Source organism: Polypterus senegalus, chromosome 2 (genome assembly GCF_016835505.1).
Source record: "Polypterus senegalus isolate Bchr_013 chromosome 2, ASM1683550v1, whole genome shotgun sequence".
Taxonomy (NCBI): domain Eukaryota; kingdom Metazoa; phylum Chordata; class Cladistia; order Polypteriformes; family Polypteridae; genus Polypterus; species Polypterus senegalus.
In genome coordinates, this window is record NC_053155.1 from 109,573,457 (window position 1) to 109,594,408 (window position 20,952).

Sequence of the window (20,952 nt, forward strand, 5' to 3'; positions counted from 1 at the left end):
ACACAGCCATGCAACAGGTGACACCTTAGTCCCACACTAGTTTGAAAGGAATGGAACAGCGTGAGGTTTTTTTTGTAGTGGCTGGTGTGCCAGTCCTGCCACCAAGACCTGCAAGTTCCCTGCAAGTTGGAGGACCTGCTGGCAGGGCTGGATGCAGGTTAATGTCATACCCAGGAGAGAGCAATTGCAGGTTAAGGGTCTTGCTCAAGTCAAAGAGTACGTCATAAACCTCGAGACATGTGCAAGCCCTTGGCTATTCTAGAATAAAACTGAAAATTCTAACACTGTAAACAACTTTAACCTTTTCAAAAATATACAGAACCTGTATGGATTTAGGTGGAATTTTATAAGAAATTAGAATTAGTCGTCAAAAGATTTTAAAGTAATGCACATTTAACTGAATATAAATTAATATTGCAACACAATTGAAAAATATTTCCTAACCTTTTCCTTGTTCAAGAGAATTTTCATTTCAGACTTAGGTGATAATGATATGTATTGCTTATACTGTATATACTTTTTCCTCTATAAATGCCTCTGTGATTTACAATATTACTACTCTGTAACTACTGTGGTTTACAGTCTTAATACAGTGCATATATAGTTGTCAAATTACAGTGTTACATTAGGAGTGTTATTTGCATGCCTGCACCTGGTTACTGTATTGATGGTTGGAAAAAAAGCCTTTTTTGTTTATATCTGAAAAAATCAAATAACCAACGTTTGAGATTCTTGAAAAGTAACACTTTTTGGAGGAACTGTAATAGAATAGTTAGGCAATTCCATAATCATATCATTAGTAATAACATAAATATTGTGTTAAATGCAATTTTTACACACTCCAAGTTTTAATTAAAAAAATTGTACTTCACAGCTAACTTTCAAAATTAGCTTGCATTGAATAAAACACCTAGAAAAACATTTAAAAAAAATCTATTGAACACATTTATTTGTTTTGATAGTTTCATAGTGTTGCTTTATGCCTTAAAAGGACATTCAAATCTATGGACTATGACTAAAATGCTGCGAGATAATAAGTAAGCAAGAATACAAGTCTCAGAAGCAATTTAATAAGGTCACCACACTTGCAATTAATATTCTGAAATTATGCAGAGTTTGTAAGATTTTTGTAGATAAAAACATTGAGCTAGCTGTATTGGACCTTTAGAAATGATGCTGTATATCCCATTGTCTTCTGTGCACTACTGAGCTAATGATAATTGAGTTCCTTTAAAATAACTCTAAAAAAAATGTTCCTCAAGGGTGCCACACTACCTGCACAAACAGCTCAAAGTATATTTTATGATTAGTATCCCACAGAAATTTTAGCACTTCCAGATCAGCTGCTAGAGTACAAAAGAACAAATCCTCTGAGGTGCTGTTAATTATTACGAGTATATTTAGACATCTGTCTTTAGTGTGTGTGAATAAGATGCATTGCCATTAAATCATTAATACAAATTGAAGTAACAATACTGAACTTTGTGATATGGAAGTAAACACAAATACTGCTATAGACTATGTGTTAAAGGATGCTGTAAGCTCTATGTAAAGCATATGAGAAATCAAAATATACCACAGTAGCATATTTTAATGAAAGTCCAATGCAACTTCCCACAGAAGAAGTACTAAAAAAACAGAAAGGTTGACACTTATGTCATGACTGTGGTTTAAACTTTAAGTGTATGGGGAAAAATTTAAAGGGGAGACCAGAAAGGGTGCAGTCATGGGTGAATATGCTTACCCTAAACAGAAAGTGACTTGTCTGGGATTCATACCCTGTGTCCTTGAGTTGTGAGACAGAAATGCTAACCTCTACACCATCAAGCCACCTACTTTAGGAATATTTAACAGTATCATCTCCAGACAGAGGAGCAGCTTCAGCAACTGCCCTGCTCCACTGACAGACTGAGGAGATCATTCCTCCCCCACACTATGCGACTCTTCAATTCCACCCAGGGGGGCTAAACGTTAACATTATACAAAGTTACTGTCTGTTATACCTGCATTTTTATCACTCTTTAATTTAATATTGTTTTTTATCGGTATGCTGCTGCTGGAGTATGTGAATTTCCCCTTAATTAATAAAGTATCTATCTATCTATCTATCTATCTATCTATCTATCTATCTATCTATCTATCTATCTATCTATCTATCTAACTTTTAATTGTTTAAACACTTTTTATTTTCAGTGTTGACAGAGTGCCTTCTTAGCAATGCATTAAGCCGCTCTGGACAGTCTACAGCAAGACATTGTCACTCACATCTGGGTAATTTATGATAGCATATAAAATTATCATGTACATCTTTGGAAAGTTTTACGAATCCTGGACAGGATCGACCCTTTTCCCTTGCCTGACAGGGAAGCCATTGTAAAAGAAGGTTAGGAAGGGAGCTGCAATATTCCCAAAAGCATGGTCACAGAAGGATGCTGCATCAGCTATTATGCAGGGGATGACATCTCAGTTGCTACGGAGGAAAAATCATGAATGTGCTTTGGAGACTGGAAAGACGGGACAGTGGGGAGCTGCCTGCTATGGGCTATAGTAGAATTCTGTCTGGAGAAACCCAGTATGGATGCCCACAGGACAGCATAGGCGTTATGGTCACCAGGGGCTCGCTTGTCAAGTTCTGTGGGGACTGCTAGGAGGAGCTGCCAGATATTGACTGCACAAGGACCAGGGTGCTCCTGCATGACCCAGAAGTGCTTTCTGGAGGCAATACATTGAGGAGGATGTTGAAAGAAGTCCCTTTACTTGGCTCAGGGAGCCAGAGTTGTGAGAAGAGATGGATAACAGTCAACTGGAAGATGTGGATGAAAACAGAAGGAACAAAGGGAACAACTGACTGTATTATAAGACCATACTGTGTTGTATGGATTCCACTAGGACAGTGAAGAAAGGAAGCCTGAAAAAGGTACATTATTTTTAAATAAAAACACTTAATTTGAAACCTGGAACTGTATAGGTATAGTTGTGTCTGGGGTTTGGGTTGCTGTTATGCCCCCTACAGGCCACACAAGATACTTGGAAAAAAGTTACATGGTGTTGGAAAGGATGGGAAAATTAGGTAGAGAGGGTTTGTAAATTAATCATAGGTAAAAAAAATACAAGCAGTGACACTGGGGGTACTGCCAACATGGGATTAATGAATTCAGAATTGAATTTCTTGTATGTGAACTCCTAGGCTGCTAAAGAGCAACATATTCCCTGGTTACATAATGTTATACTTCCTCAAAGGTTCTGAGGAGTGAAGTTCATCTGGACAACCACAGTACACGATTGTGGTCCTGCAGGGTTATTAAAGGGACTAATCATACAATTTCATGTCTTTGCATCATCTGGGAACATGCAGATACATACTGTGGAGTACCTGGAACAGGTAAAAGGCTAGGGATTAAAAGCCCCTGCACCATGGCACTGCTGACGTCATAGGCAGAAAGTCAGCATTTAGTAAGGGCTCGACGGACAAGAAAAAGGAAGGTAGACCACAGTGTGAAGAAGATATATGTTCTTCTGTTATAGAAAAGTGAGGAGTAGACTGTTTGTGAGAAGTGAACCATCTACCCCATATAATAGCCTGGGGCACCTAGTATATATAAGGAGGTCTTGTAAGGCATATGGCCTTCAATTATTTACCTTTTATTATATTTTGAATTGGCTCTGTTCAATTATTTTTTTCTCATTTTCTTTTTTAACACTTTAGACTTCCTTTGGATTTCTTTGGGTTTGGGGGAAGGCTCAAAGGCACTCCATGGAACAGAGAAGCAGCACTACCAACTACTGTGTCACCATGCTCGCTCTTATTTTGTAACATGAAGGAAACTGCAGTATGCAGATAAATATGATCTTCTATTTTAATTAATTTAATAATTAATTCCACACATAAAAAGGAATTTATTCAAAATTAAAATTTCAGGAAAACAGGGAGCTCACTGTATCTGTGTATTAAAAACATTAACCTGAAATCTAAAAATGACTTGGAAGGCAACAATACAGCTTCTGCCCCAGTTTAAAAATAACATAAAAAATTTAGTTTATTCATAAATTAAAATAAATGTGTAATATATGATAATAATCTGCTCTGTAATACACATAAGGGATTCTGTGCAATTGAGATAAATAGGCCAGTAAAGCTATAAAGAAATGAAGGGCTAAGAAACACAAGGTTATTTAAACGAATAATTTCGGAAGAGAGCATGTTATGATGCAAGTTAGAAGCCTATTAAAAAGACTGGTATAATAATATTCTGAAAAGCATAAAAAGGCACAATTAATTTTAGAATATTCATGCCGTAATAAATAGGTAATTCTTACACAAGTGAATGGCTACAAGGAGGACTGGTGATAAGCTTAATGAAACTCACAGTGTTTAACAACCGCTTACATAGCCTTGAGAGACTGAGATAGGGTTTGCATGAATATTAAGGTCTACAAGGATGATGACTGTATCATATTAAACTGCCATGGATGCTGACAAGTCACCCGTTTCAGGGTGGGGGAGAGAGGATGATGAATACATACAATAACTAATACTACAGGCACAAAAAGATAAAAAGCCATATAATGAATGCATAGCAAGCGTAGGTTCTTAAAATTGTTCAGTTCCAGTAAAATAAATTTATTTGGCTGTCTGGGGCACATTTTTTTAATAAATTGAAACCTGAAATATTTCCTCGTCAAGGTTTATAGTACTTTAAATTACAAAGGCACAGTGGGGGATATGCAGGTTATATCATTTAAACACTGCATACTGTTAAATTATTAAATAATGTGTCCTTTACTTTGCTACTCTGATCTAAAAAATTCAGTCCAAGGTTTATAGTTCCCCAGGGAGAAAAAACATACAATATGTATGGTGATACTGTAGATCCACATATTAATCCTTAAAATCTGGCAAAGGTGTGGAGACTGTCTGCTGCTGGCAAGATCCATACAGAAGGAGGTCTTGAGTCCAGGGACTTTAAACAACCCCATGTGAAATAACTGTTGAAGTATTCTTGAATACTTAAAAACCCCAACACAGGCTGCTGTTTTTTCACTAAATATAGTGGATGGAAAATGAAAGATAATACAAAGAGCAGTCTGGGCTCTTCATGTGATGAACTTAAAAATAATAATAGAAATAATATATTTTATTTAATAGGCACCTTTCTTAACACTCAAGTTCACCTTACAATGAAATGCCTCGAAAGCTTGCATATTGTAATCTTTTTAGTTAGCCAATAAAAGGTGAAATTTTGCTTGGCTTTTCTCTACAACGAAATTAAACAACATTAATAAAATATTGTGGAGGACTGCCGGCTTCTCATGCCGGTCCTCACCCCCAGGCTGCCAGGAGGAGCTCTCCCGACAGCAGGATAGTGCCCCGAGGTCCAGCAGGGCCTCATGGACTGTAGTATTTATACACAGCCCTGCTGGATACCTTGGGGGCCACCAGGAGTTGCTGTGGGGGGGGGCTTATGGGTTCTTTTATGCCTTATGACCCGGGAGTACGTCACAGTCACGTGACGGGAAGGAACGACGTGCTCCCGGGTTGAAGTAAAGAACTGATTGCCCTGACCCGGAAGGAATAAGGAACTGTGAACTGATGGGACAGGAACACCTCCGGGTCAGGGGCTATAAAAGGACTATGGCTCAGTCCAGACACTGATCTGAGCTGGGAGGTAGAGGAGCAAGTGTCTGGGCGAGGAGGAGAGTTTATTAGGAGTTAGTTATTGGTTGATGAATAGTGTAGTGTGAGAGGTGCTTGGTTCTTGTAAAAGAATTAAAAGAGTCTTGGACTTTTACCTGGTGTCTGGAGTTGTCCCTGAGGGTTCAAGGGAGCACTAGCGCCCCCTACTGCCACAATATAAAAACAAAGAGGATGATAAAATCAAATAGCAGTAAGTTACAGAGGTAGTAGCAAACATACAAAGATAACAGGCAGTAACAGTGCTAAATTCATAATTGGTATGCCAGTTTGAAAAGATAAGTTAACCTGAATGTGTCATTGAGTCTAGTTGATGAATATGAGAGGGAAGAGAATTCCAGAGTAGAGGAGCACTATGAGAGAATGCTTGAGCTCCCATAGAACTGTTTAATGTGCGGTACAGAAAGTAGAGCTGCAGATGAGGATCTTAGGGAGTGAGAGGAGTGTCAATCTGTAGGAGATCAGTAGGTAGGGAGGTTGTGGAGAGCTTTAAATGTTAACAGGAGTATTTTGTATTGTATTCGGTAGTAAACAGGGAGCCCAGTGAAGTTGAATGAGAATAGGTGTGTAATATGTTCAGCGGATTTAGAACAGGTTATTATCCTAGCAGCAGAATTTTGAATAAGTTGTAAGTGATGGATAAGTTTTTGTGGGATGCAAGGTAGAATAGCATTACAGTAATCATATACGTGAGGTGACTATTGCATTAACCAATACTTCAGTTCTGTGTTGCGTAAGAACAGGACAGAAATATTTCAGAGATGGAAGAAGGTAGTCCGAGAAACGTTACTTATATGGGAAGAAAAAGAAGGTACTGTCTAGAATGATGCCCAGGCTCTTAACCTGGGAACAGATGTTTGTGTTAATATTGTTAATTAAAATAGAAGAATGGTTAATCTTAGCGAGTGTACTTGTAGATTTAGAACCAATGAAGAGGACCACCTGAGTTTTATTGCTATTTAATTAGAGAAAGTTGTGAGTCATCCATGACTTTATGTTTTAGAGGCATGCCATAACAGTATCTGGAGGGAAAACAGAATTGTATTTAGTGGATAGATATAGCTTTGTGTCATCAGCGTAACAATGAAATTTAATACCATGGTGCCGAAGATATTACCTATTGGGAAAATATAAATGAGAAAAAAAAAGCGGCTCCAAAACAGAACCCTGTGGAACTCCCTAAGTAACAACTGCATTCTCATATTTAATGCCCTTTACTTGAACAAATTGCATACTATCAGTGAGGTAGGAAGAAAACCATTGGAGGACAAGGGCACAGATGCCAAAACTAACTAGTCATTTCAAAAGTATCTGATGAGATATGGTGTCAAATACGGAGCTGAGGTCAAGAAGTACAAGAATTGATAAAAGTTCCATGTCAGTGGCCCAGAGAAGATCATTTGTGATTTGACCAGGGCAGTTTCTGTGCTGTGTTTAGGATGAAACCCAGACTGAAACTTTTCAAAATGGTTATTTTTTGAAAGATGGGATTGAAATTGGAAGGCAACTATCTTTTCAAGAACTTTAGATATGACTGGAACATCGATATTTGCGATATTTGTTAAGGATATTAGGGAGTTTAGCCAGGTTTTTTCAGAATTGGAGTAATTGAGGTAGTTTTTATTCAGAGGGGGGCTGTGCCTGTAGTAAGGGAAGAGTTAACTATAGTAGTTATCATGGGGGAATATGTGACAGACAGGACTTAACAAAGCTTGTAGGTATTGGATCTAATTGGCATGTGGAAGAATTAAATTTTGTTATAAGCTCAGAGATATTATTTTCAGCTGGCAAACTGAAATCTGAGAATAAGGTGGTTGGTAAGGGAACATGGGTGATAGTGTAAAGTATGTCATTTTCAAGTTGCTGGCGGATTTTTTCAATTTTTTGAAATCCAAAAAAGTACAACAGTATTTAACAGAGAGGTTATGGTGAGCAACATTTTCTGGTGGGGTAATTAGCCTATTCATTGTAGAAAAAATTTCCTCTAGTATTTTGCCTCCTGTATTGATAATGTTAGAATAGTATACATTTTTGGCAGAAGAGAAAGCATTTTTGTATTTTAACATATAATCTGAATACATTTCCTTATGTACAATAAGACCTGTCTTTTTAGCTTGACGTTCCAACTGTCGGCTCACAGCTTTGAGCTGATGGCATTCAGATGTAAACCAGGGAGCAGTGTGAATAAATGAAACAGTCCGTGTTTTTAAGGGAGCTAGTGTATCGAAAGCAGAAGACAGAGCAGCATTGTAATGGTCTACTAATTCTGATGTTGTGGTAGCAGAAGGAGGAACAGGCTGGAATTGCAATACATTTATAAGGCTCTCTGGGTTTACATGCTTGACATTACAAAATGAAATCACACACTGAACCTCTATTTTACTGAGAGGTAAACTAAAATTAAATGTAATCATTTTGTGATCTGAGATAGGTAATTCAGTAGAAATAAAATTGTGAGGTATGATTCCAGAGGAGCAAACTAAGTCCAAAATATGACCCTTGTTACGAGTTGAAAAGCTGAAATTGGAATTAAATTAAAACAGTCAAGGATTTCATTAAAATCATTTGTCAGTGCATCAGTTGATATGTCAAAGTGTATCTTGAAATCACCCACAAGGATGATATTAGGAGACATTGCTCACAAAGTTGTTAAAACAGTAAAAAGTTCTGCAATAAAAACACTTGATAGTTTAGGAGGTCTATATAAAAAAACAATTACAGTAGGTGAAGTTCCGCTGAGTTTGCCAGCTAACAGTTCAAAGGATGGACACGCTGGAAGAGGTATCAATGATAATTTTAGTTCTTTGTGGTGAATTATTGCGAGACTGCCTCCCCTCCCCAAAGAACGGGATTTAGAGATGCAAACAAACCCTGGAGGGAGCGCTTGATTTAGATAAAAATACTCCTGCTGAGACAAAAATGATGACAAGACCCCCGGTGAATGTACTTTGGTTGTTGGAGAATGCTGCGGTGCAGCAAGAGATCAGCAGGTAATTCATAGTTTGTTCGAAGTTGATACAATTCATCTGGTGAGTATTTTAGCTTTGTAGATGTGACTGCATTAGTTAAAAAAATAGACAGTAATCCATGACAACCAATTGAGGTTTATCATAGTAGATTTTCAGAAATCACCCAAACAAATTCCAAATTGGAAGCAAAGCAGTGTACCTTTTGTGTACCTACTCGGCCCAATTAAAATAACATGTTAGCCAGTAGACCGTCACCACTGGGATTTCCACAAGCACTCAGCAATTGACAAGGGGGAGTTTCTACCACCTATTCATCAAAGCTAGTTGCTTGAACAGAGAATCAATGACAAAGTTTCCACTTACCACACAGGTTGCAGCCAGCAGAGAACAGTTGTACAAGAGCTCATGTTAAGGCTGAAAGAGGCCTGTTATTTTAAATTGAAGACTGTTATTTTAAAATGAGTTTATCAAGAACATGTGGACACAGTTGGAAACTTGTTAAGGGTAAATTTCGTACAAACATTAGGAAGTTTTTCTTTACACAAAGAAAGATAGACACTTGGAAAAAGCTACCAAGTACTGACACGTACTGGTAGACAGTAAGACTTTAGGGACTTTCAAAACTAGACTTGACTTCTTGACTTTTTGGAAGAACTAAGTGGATAGGACTGGCGAGCTTTGTTGGGCTGAATGGCCTGTTCTCATCTAGATTGTTCTAATGAAACACAAGAGTTCACTTCCGGTTCAGTGAATGATGTAGAGTCCAGGATAGATTCCTTCATGGTGTGCAGTGTTATGTGAGGCTGTAAGAGGTACTGTAATTCACAGGTTAGAAAGCTTTACATTTTTGCAGATCTGTGTTGGAACCCAGAAGAGATTCTGATTCTTGACATAGAAGGGAGTCCAGGATAAATTTTAAAGGCCATGCCCAGGGCCGTCTTAACGTATAGGGGCCCAAAATGTTTCTGATGCCTATGTATTTTTCTGTTTTGTTATCAAAACAGGGGCCCCAGCATGCTACTTTGCCCGGGGGCCTATGATGATGCTGTTAAGACAGCCCTGTGCAGTGATTGTGAGAGGCTAGGGTTGGAAGGTCATCTGGATTAGGAACACTTGGTTCCTGGATTGATTCTGAGCTGGTGTGTTTTCTGTGTGTAGTTTGTGTGTTCTGTCCATGAGTTCACATGAGTTACCACCAGACACTCAAGTTTTCATCCTTTTGTCCAAACTTAAACAGCAGACATAAAAACTATAAATTGCATCTGTTTGGGTATGTTGTACAGTATATTCCTGATTATTACCACTGTAGACCCCATAATCCGAAGATAGGAAAAAGGACAAATTGCACTGGACAACAAATATTTTTCGAAAAAACCAAGAACAATGCTTTGTTTTTTATGAAAGACAACTTTAAGGTGAACACAAATATAATTTCAGATTGACTGTATTATGTAGAAATTTGGAGAAAAATGTAATATGCTTTTGGATTTACTTGTTTAATGGCTTAATGATACTGACACATTGCATTAGTTCAATTCTGCTTTAAATGCATGGCTACTGATTTTCTTTTATACTCATTTCAGTATTTAACAATATTCAGGCAACATTGATGGATTCCACTTGATCTGACACCACTTTTCCATTTTTGCAATATCCTAGTGAAACCTTTCACCATGATCATCATTGACTATGCCAAGATTAGCAGGGCAGATGTCCAAGTGTGAATCTACTCCATGGTTTTGTATGCTTGAGGCATGTTGTCAACCAGCTGGATGTAGACTTGTGTTTCATAGTTGCCAAGAAAACTCTCAACATGATCCCGAATGCCTTCCATGCAATATCCTTCAGCTACCCTGACAAATTTTCAGCTGCTTGCCATTGATGATGTATCTAATTTGTAGACCAACAAAAAATGTCTTCCTTAATTTGGCATCAGATATTAATGTAAACATCTGGCTCAAAAATAAAAATCCTTCGCTTACCTTGTTCATCACTTCCACAAGATTATTCATCAGTCCAAGCTTTTTTGAAGAGGATGCAAAAATATCTTTGTTGAGTTTAAAAGTGGTTATGTGATACACTTCCCTATTCTGGAACCAAATACCTATGTTTCAAGTGGATCTTTTTAATTTACTTTTAGATCACCACAGGTTTTCCAGTTGGAGTTGTTGTACTGTATATGCATACTTACAATATGAGAGCAAATTGAAAAAATTGGCTATTGAGATGAAACAGTATGTGACAGGAAAATGTATACATGACTTTTGTGATCAGCAGGCCAAAATCCTTAAGATACACCCAAAAGTGTTCAGAAAGCAACATTTTCATTGTCCACTGTTACCAATATCCACAATTCTTAAATCTAGGAAAGTAATGAAGTAGGATATAATATCTAATTTCATCCACTTCCTCTATCCATTATGGGGCAAGTGAACCAGGACCCTTGGTAGAAGTCAGGAGCCATACATAGGTGGGATGCTATTCTCTAATTTCGTATTAAAAGTTATTGATTTTAAAAATAAAATGACATAAAACGTTAAAACCTTTACCACATTTTGAGCTGTGGGCACCTTTAGTAAAGACCCCTTGATTATACTAAGTGGTGGCTCTGAGGCTAAGGATCTGCACTGGTATCCCGAAATGTTGACGGTTCGAATCCCCGTCACTGCCAAAAAGAGATCCTACTCTGCTGGGCCCTTGAGCAAGGCCCTTAACCTTCAATTGCTCCAGGGGCACTGTACAATGGCTGGCCCTACGCTCTGACCCCAAGGGGTATGCGAAACCAAGTCATTTCCTTCAGGATTAATAAAGTTTATATAAAAAAAAAAAGTGATTATTCTGTACAGCATCAAACAATTGTTTCAACTATTATGCCTCTTCACCTTTTATAAACAATAAAATCACAAAGACCTTTTATTTATTAATAAAGTTGATGTACAGCCTATCTGGACAGTCCCTCATTAAAATCCACTCTCAGAAACCAATCCTTTTTTAATGAGCTTATAAAACTAGAGCTAGGGAGACTGTCCGGTAAACAGACTGCTGGGCAATAAACTATGTTTTAAGGCTTATTATAAAAGATCAGAATATGCTGAGCAATTTAAAGTGAGCAAAATAAATATCAAGGAAAAAGCTGTCTATTATGAAAGGCAATTATCAAATGAAAGCTAGGCAGCTTTTTTTTTGCTTCCAGATTTCATACATAGCACAAATTACAACTTGTAATTCGATAAAAAATGATCAACAAGAGGAATATCTCCTGATACCAACATCCACTTAAACCCCATGTCTGAGGCTTTCATTAATAAAATATGTGATCTCTTCCATCACCAGACTCTATGGAGATTTGATGGATGTCCTATTAATACTGACTGTAGAATGGAGGGCCTGCTAGGCTAGTGCACTAGCTGAAACAATGAATTTGAAAGCACATGGTCATGATTTAAAACACATCACCTGGCTGTGTTTAAATTTTAAGAATATTCATTATATATTACATTATAATGCATAAGTAGGATATTTTATGATGGTGGTGGAATAGTCGTATATACTACAAGGTAAAAGTTAAATTATCAGTAAAATACAAATTGAAAAGCAGCGAAAACCATGAGTCAAATATTTTAAGAACTCTCTTGCAATAATACCCCAACTGCACAGCTGAAGTTATACATCACAGCAATTTTGACCACAGTTTCTTGGCAGTAGTAACAGAATAACAAGACGTAGGTGTAGGCAGCAGAGATAGATAGATAGATAGATAGATAGATAGATAGATAGATAGATAGATAGATAGATAGATAGATAGATACTTTATTAATCCTAAGGGGAAATTAGTCCAGCAGTTTTAGAAGGGAAGTTAAGGTTAGTGGTTAGTGTGGCTAGAATGTAGTACAGACAGTTAAGATTAGGAGTAACTTAAGGTTAGGTGTTTGTATTTTTAAGTCAGGGGTTTTTGTAGTCATCATGTAGCACAGACGTGAGCTAATGTCACTTCCATCCTGAAACTGCTAGTCTAGAACTGCTGGCATAGACCTACAGTGATGTATGGCTCTGCAGCTCAGTAGCTGGATGATTCTCCGATCTTTTGGAATGACATAAACATAGCAATCGGACAGAAACACAGACAGACTGTGATGATGCAGGTTATTGCTCCATGCTCCCATATTACTTTTGGGAGCACTTGAACCCAACACTGTCAGCAAGGGGAACGGTGCAAAGTGCAAAGTTCTTTTATTTAAAACCAACAAAACAAATCCAAAGTGTTTAAATAGTGCAGTACAATCAAATGTCCATAAATAAATACAGTAATCCCTCGCTATATCACGCTTCGACTTTTGCGGCTTCACGCCATCGTGGATTTTAAATGTAAGCATATCTAAATATATATCACGGATTTTTCGCTGGTTCGCGGATTTCTGTGGACAATGGGTCTTTAAATTTATGGTACATGCTTCCTCAGTTTGTTTGCCCAGTTGATTTCATACAAGGGACGCTATTGGCGGATGGCTGAGAAGCTACCCAATCAGAGCATGTATTACATATTAACTAAAACTCCTCAATGATATATGATATGCTTCCCGCGCGGTGCTTGATTGTTTGCTTTTCTCTCTCTCTCACTCTCTCTGACATACTCTGCGCCTGACGGAGGGGGTGTGAACAGAGGGGCTGTTTGCACAGAGGCTGTTTGCCTAGAAGATACGGATGCTCCTCTACAAAATGCTGCTTTATCGCGGTGCTTCGGCATATTTAAAAGCACGTATTGATTTTTTGATTGTTTGCTTTTATTTCGCTCTATCTCTCTCTCTGACTTTCTCTGCTCCTGACGGCGCTCCTTTGAAGAAAAGATATGTTTGCATTCTTTTAATTGTGAGAAAGAACTGTCATCTCTGTCTTGTCATGGAGCACAGTTTAAACTTTTGACTAAAGGGTGTTATTTCATGTCTAGAGGGCTCTGATAATGTTAACAGTGTGGGAGAGTTTATAAGGGCTTAAAATATATAAAAATAACCATACAAACATATGGTTTCTACTTCGCGGATTTTTATCTATCGCGGGGGGTTCTGGAACGCAAACCTCGTGATCGAGGAGGGATTACTGTAATCCATTAAAATAAGTGGTCCAAAGTGGAGGTTAAAATAATTCCAATAAATAATTTCATTAAAAACAAGGTTAAAAACAAGGACAGGAAGCAGTCCTTTAAAAACACTTCTCCCATCTGGGCCCTGCACAACGAGAGTTGCCCTACCTGCAGCTGACCTTCTCCTGCTGCTGGTCTGGTAGCTTCCCGATCCCTGGATTTGTTTAGCTCCTCCAGACCAAGACTTGGGTTCCCCAGCGACCAAGGCGCTCATGCTGGGGCTTCAACCTCCCAAGTCTCCGAATCCTGCTGCCTTCTGTGGCCTTACATAGCAAGCTGTCTTCGATCGTGATCTCTCCTGGTCCTCTGCAAAACTTAGCAGGAGCGAACCAATTTATCTGCCCCCGGGTGCCAGCCAAACACCCGGCTAGGACTCACTTCTACCAGCTGCCTGTCATTATTACAGCAAGCCTGCTCTCGCTCGTTCGGTCGCTCACACCGGCTCCTTCACTTCCTGCCTTCTTCTACCTTAACCTCCGTTCTGTTTTCTTTCTCTCCCTTCCGCACTCGCGCTTCTCCTATTTATAATGGGGACATGGCACAGGCACCAGCATCAATCACGGATACAGATGATTCCTCACCTGTTCACTTAAGAGAGGAAATGCCTGCACCACATTGCATGCAAGAACCGCTCCAGCCACACTACCACGCCCCCTCCTTAAGCCTCAATTACGTCGATTATTTATTTTAAAACTGGCCATTCTTTCTGAGCTGTGGACCTGCAATATCACACAGACACACAGATATTTATTTTTTTATTAAGGTAGATGCAAAGCAGAGGAAAATTTAGTAGTGTTTAGAGAAATTTTCTGCATTACTCCAAGAGCTTATATGGTGGTTGAATCAGAAGAAGAAGACAAAAACAGCAACAGAATATAACTTTTTGAACTGTGGTACTGTTAAGTGAATATACCATAGATTATAATTTAATTAAGTTTAGATTAAATTGAAACTGCCATGGATTTATCTGTGGTCAATAACACCTTGATGGATATTATTTGGGTCCTTCTAAAATAATTTCCTGATCCTTCCAACAAATACACTTCTTACAATGTCCTTGGTCTATGGTTCCCCTGTGAGTAAAACCCATTCTTACTTAGCATCTGTTAGCTCATGAATTCTTGACTTCTTTAGAGACTATTTCAACCAAATCTCCTCTGTCGCCTCTAATGTGCACCTCTTCACCCAGTGTTCAGACTGCAAACATCTCCTCAATATACAACTCATCATATCTACACCTATCTATTCTCTACGTCTTTCTATTCTCAACCCAACTTTAACCATGCCCAGTGAAATTCTATACAACTGCCTTATCATTTCTTGCCAGTCTTCTCAGTAAGAAAACAGACCTTAAGTCCTACTTATACTTATTGTGTGAAACCTGTGAGCAAACAACAACACAAAGCATATGCATGGTCAGTAGTCAAAACACATTCATACTTGTGATCTGTAAAATCAGAACATTGATATTCTTCTAATCAGTAAGTGAAAGTTTTTGGTCAATGTAGCAAATCTAAAGCCTGTTGTGATTTGCGTGCAGACAGCTTCAAACATGGGCGCTCACAGAGGATGCTCACCTTGGTCTGTTTATCATATAAATGTTTATTTTAGCGTGCAATCCTTTTGCAGAAACCGTCAGCTTTTCCCCCAGATTTTTTTTTTTACCTTTACATATTGATCTTGCACATATTTACATATGTGCTTTTAATGTTGGATTGTATAGTGGTATGTAGTGCCAAATCACTTCACAGAAGTTTTCCTCAAATGAGCCCATGTTTGCTTGTCTAGCAGATGCACAGTTGACACACACAGCCACAGAAAGGATCACATGGTCATAGAATTCTGGATACATACGGTCGCCAATGTGAGGGTCTGCCCGCTGTGATTGCTGACAAAATTTATGTAAATGCACACTTTAGCAGACCCTCATGGTAATGCAAATACGTTAGTATAAACTGGCTTTTATATAGTAATGTGTATTAAGTTACATGTCTATAAAATGATTTTGGCCGTGTCAATGATAATATTATAATGTAGTATTTTAGCTTTAAGCCCCAAATTAAAGGTCATGTTCTACATTTAATATAACTAATGTAATATATTAGTTATAGCATAATATATACATAAAACAGTTTTAATACAAATAGTTAAATATTCCGATTAGACAGAGCTCATTTTTGTATCTAGTTTTACAAAGAGTACTGCATAAGACCAAGAGTTAGAGTATAACAAGAGAACTAAAAAATAAAAACGGGCACTTGAGTTTTATGAACAGTGTTTATAATGGCATTAAAGTGTATCTAAGTTCTTCTATGTCTGATACAATTCCTGTTCCTTTTAAATTATACTTTATTGTTGTGATACTGTCTGGAGTACAGCTTGCCTTTAATGTGCCCTAGTGCCTTATGGTTATATAATTATATTTAAAATATGATCACAGGTTCTACCTTAAAATTTAATCCACAAGATCTAATTTTGCATTACTTGCAAGGTCTGTGTTATTGTCTGGAAGGATGAGGATGCACCATGACATTTAAGGCAGCTGAAATGATGAGTGATGGACAGCATTATATGAATCGAACAAAACTGTCAGCACATCATTATACATTATGCATTATACTCTTAGTCAGTTTACACACTGAGGAACTTTATCCTGACATTCTATGCATGTCTTGTGTATGGTGTAGTAAAAAACTAAAATGGTCTCCCTAACAAAACTGACCTTTTTCGCAACACTAACTACAATATGTAACTTGAACATTAAACATGAATTCAATAGTCAATTGTGTTAAAATAAAGGTGCAAATAGTGATTACATCCTTCAAAAAGTGTGCATTAATAATTTCCAAAATCAAAATTACAATGTGAATATCTTTCAGTCACAAATGCAAGACAATGGATTTTATTTTGCCATTCACCTAATCATCTCCTATCATACATTCACTGCATGCACAGACAATACCAGCCTACCTACTATGTGTAGTTTTAAAAGTGGATCCAAATATGTAAGCATAAAATAAGGGCATTAGAGAAAAATTATTAGGAAAAGGACACAGGAACTAAAAAGGAAGATTTCCATACAGTATATATATTTTCTAACCTGCTTATCCAGTTAAGGGCTGTAAGGAGATGGTGCCTTACCCAGGAAGTATTGACAAACTCCAGAGCTAGATGGGCCAGTTTAGAGTTGCCAGTTAACCTAACATACATGTCTACAGTATGTGGGAGGAAAGCTAAGTATGCATTTAAAGAAAAACTCGTATAGGCAAGGGAAACAAATTTATAGTTTGCATTGACAATGACTTGGTCCAGGATTTAAACATAGGACTCTAGAATTGTAAGGCAGCAAGGCTAACAGTTCCTCCACCATGTTGCCTGAAAAGTATAATGTGTAGCAGAAAAAAAAAATCAGTATATAATGCATGGCTGTATTTTAATTTTATAACATACAATATTTGCCATGTATAGGGCGATGGGGCTATAAACACAACATAATTTCCTGTTAAAATAACAGACCACTGCATAATATTTGCCTAGCAAAGTGGTCATTTAAAAATAGATGCCATTCACATCTTCAACAGGCATCAATCTCAGAAATATTTGTGGGTAGAAAGCCATGAAGTAAAATCTCCCATAGGCATAAGGATATAAATTACACATGCCATCAATTTCAACATCACAGCAGACATTTCATTTTAATAGACAGCTAGCTACTCATGTTTTCCTGCATTTGTATAAATGTACATAAGGAAAAACAAGTGTACCTCAAACACATTGATAAATCCCAGAGAGCTGCAATCAAGAAGTATAGCCACATATTAACTTTATTGCCACTATGTAATTCACATTTCACCAGTCCCACCTGCATGCAAACAATCTGTAAGCTTCCTCTCCACACATGTAAAGCACATCGGCAATGAGTTAAGGATACCTCAATGGAGGTTAAATACTGCTGTAATCTTATCTGAGTTTTATATTGCAGGCAAAAAAAATGCAAAGAATCTTTCTACAGGCTAGTTATAAGAAAGACAGAACATTACTGTATGCTTTTCACTCCTTTCTCCAAGCTGCCACCTACATTACTATGCAAAATGCAGCTAAAACACAGTCTCAGCAATGAATATATTGCAACCACCAGAGTTGAGAGAAGAAAATAGATTTATGGACAGCTTTATTATTATTATTATTATTATTATTATTATTATTATTATTATTATTATTATTATTATTATTTCCTCTTCAGATAATGCCTTGGCAAAATACATTTCTCATTTAACATTTTTGTTTTATTTTTTATTTGTACACCATTCTACTCTTCTTTGGTAAAGAAAAACTTGTTACACAGCTTTATTCAAGTTACAGTGACTCAGTAGTTCAATAAAATTGGCAACAGTTGTTTTGTTAAAACATGTTGTGTCAGAATAACATTTTTTTACAGTGGCACATAGGCACACTGCTCAGCAATGTTAAATGATGGAGCCAAAACACCAACATTTACTGCTGCCTGCTGTTTGGACAACCTGAAACTGGACTTTGTTTAGGACCAATGTTATTCATTGTAAGGAAGCACTGTAAGTAGGCAATACAATTAAAGCCTACACTTCTATGGGTAACCATGTTTTCCAGTTATTACCATCACAAAAACATTGTCTGCCACTCAGGACAAGAATCACTCATTATGCAAATAACTTCTTAGCTTCTGAAGTCATTCCATTTAATAATTTTTGATTCACATTTGTCTACCCCGCTGTCCAAACAAAATTATGTTTAAAGACTTGCATTGTAAAGGGCAGTGCAATTGTATATATTTAATTTCTGTTCATAAAAAAATACTTATGATCACGTTGGTTTTTTTTTTTGTCCAGTGCCTTCTGACTCACCAATACGAGAAAGCCCTCACGTATTATATACTGTACTGGTTGACTCATCTTGATGTTCTAGTTATGTAAGACACCAAACTTTGCTGGGTTGTCCTATGATGTTTGGCCTTCAACACCAAGAAAAAAAATTATTTAGGTAATTTTGGGCCATATTTTGTGCAGGAAATTACACCTTTATGATGAAGTGTAAACCAATAGGTATCTTCAGCAAAAATGATCAGAAAGACTTAAAGAAGGGCACACCACATGAACTGATCCAAGTGTTTCACCATTAATGAGATATGAGATGTCAATGTTGCTCCTTTTCAAAAAACATGAAAAAAATTAGAAAAAAAATGTGGAGTGCCATTTTATCCCACTTCGAGTTTGCTAATCACAAATATGATATTTTTGACATTTGATTCTTTACCGGTGGTCCTAGATAAGAGCTACTTCCAGAAGGTTAAAATATTTCAAAATATAAACATGTGGGATATCACTTTGAACTATTCCAAGGCCATTGACTATGAATATGATGTTATTTGTTGAGTTTTGATTATTTACTGGAGATTAAGTCCTCTGTGGACCTCAATCAAGGGATGAAAAATGTCAGATTTCTATTACTATAAAGACTATTCAGACTTTGAACATTTAAACTGAACTACACATTTTAGTATTTCAGATATCTGACGCAGCTATTCTATTTTATTAAGTACTTCTATCTCATGAAGCGAATCACTAAATTTCTTTTGAATACCCTGAATTATTTCAAAGTTTTGTTTTGTATTCATAATGATTTTGTAAACTACAGTATTGATTGTTGTGGTTGTATATAAAGTTGTGATGATATTAAGTAATCTGCATTATACTGTTAATTGTGTTCTGCCATTTTTTAAACCATCTCCAGTGACATCCTTAGCTTTTCTGTTGCCTGGCAGCAAAGTTCAAGTTCAATAGACTGTTTTTTTAATCTCTGCCCGGAGAGATTACACTCCATCTATGTGAAGTTTGTACACTTTCCCTGTGTCTGCATTGATTTTCTCCAGAGAGATGAATATTTTTATAATCACACTATAAGGAGAAAAAAAAATCATTTAACTTCACATTCAAGAGTGAACTGACTTCTTCATTTCATGGGAAAGAGAGAATTTTCAGCTTTTCAAAACCATTTATACCATACCTTGCAAAGTACAATTTCTAAAATATTACTATTTACATTCTTTCTTGACTGAAGGAAAGTTCTAAAGGAAGTGGATAATTGAAAACGTAGAAATACTAGTGATATAATACTCAAGTCTGTGAGCCTACAGTATGTGTTTTGCCCCATTTACATAATCTACCGAGGCGCGTGAAGCATCTATTTCATGGTGAAGAGGCATTTGATGGTGCTTCATCAGAAGGGTGTCAAATTAAAAAAAAAATAAATGCAGATTGATTAAAGTTTAGAGTTTACAGTTAAATTTGTAAATACTACTTCAATGTATTTATTCTTTACCACGAGGCAATGCTAAAACTGTGAAAACGGAGCAAACGGTAAATTGCTATAAATACAGACATATAATTTATGATTTTTTCAATTAAATGTTGCTTTTAAGAATTCATTACATGTAAAGAAATGCAACACTAAATATTGCAGTTACACTCTGCATTTATCTATTTCCACACACAAAAACAGTGTAGCAAAATTAATTATCATGCAGAGCTCTTCAGACCTTCTAGAGTGTCGATTCTGCAATTTCAAACATGTTTCAAAAACAAATTAAAGTCTTAAAGTTATAAGTCAGCCAAATATGTTAGGAAACAAGATCATTATGTTGTGTTTGCTGAGGTAGAAGTGCCACCAGAATGGCGCATGACAGGGTAACAGCCAAACACAAAATATAAAAGTGTGTATTGTGAAGTTTCATGCCCATGTAGACAAACAGGGACCACTTGGTGGCCATAAATCATCATTAGGGGGTGTCGTGCAGAAAAGATTCTTAGCGAATACCCAAAAGAGAGGACATTCTGGAATATTGCTTGACACTCTGCCAAAGATATTAAAAAGAACTAGAGCTGACAGAAGAACAACTTAAATCCTTAAGCTTCCCAGGTAGCAATGAATGGTTCCTAGCTAGGTGGATAGGCTTTTACTCCCCATCTATGAAAGCAGCCAACATGAATAATGCCTGACAAGCCTAATCTTTTCATTGCACCTACAAGTTGTACGAACATAATGGGGCACTAAAGATGAACAGAGAGAGAGATGGAGACCTAATTTAGTGTTAGAGTTGCTTCTAACCTGGAAGTGATTTT

At 37.0% G+C, this 20,952-nt stretch overlaps 1 protein-coding gene across 4 annotated transcripts in view; it reads right to left on the reverse strand.

Annotated features, from left to right (window-relative positions):
* cntn5 (contactin 5) overlaps positions 1-20,952 on the reverse strand; it is a 1,359,131-nt gene that overhangs the window by 508,669 nt on the left and 829,510 nt on the right. The window lies entirely within an intron of this gene.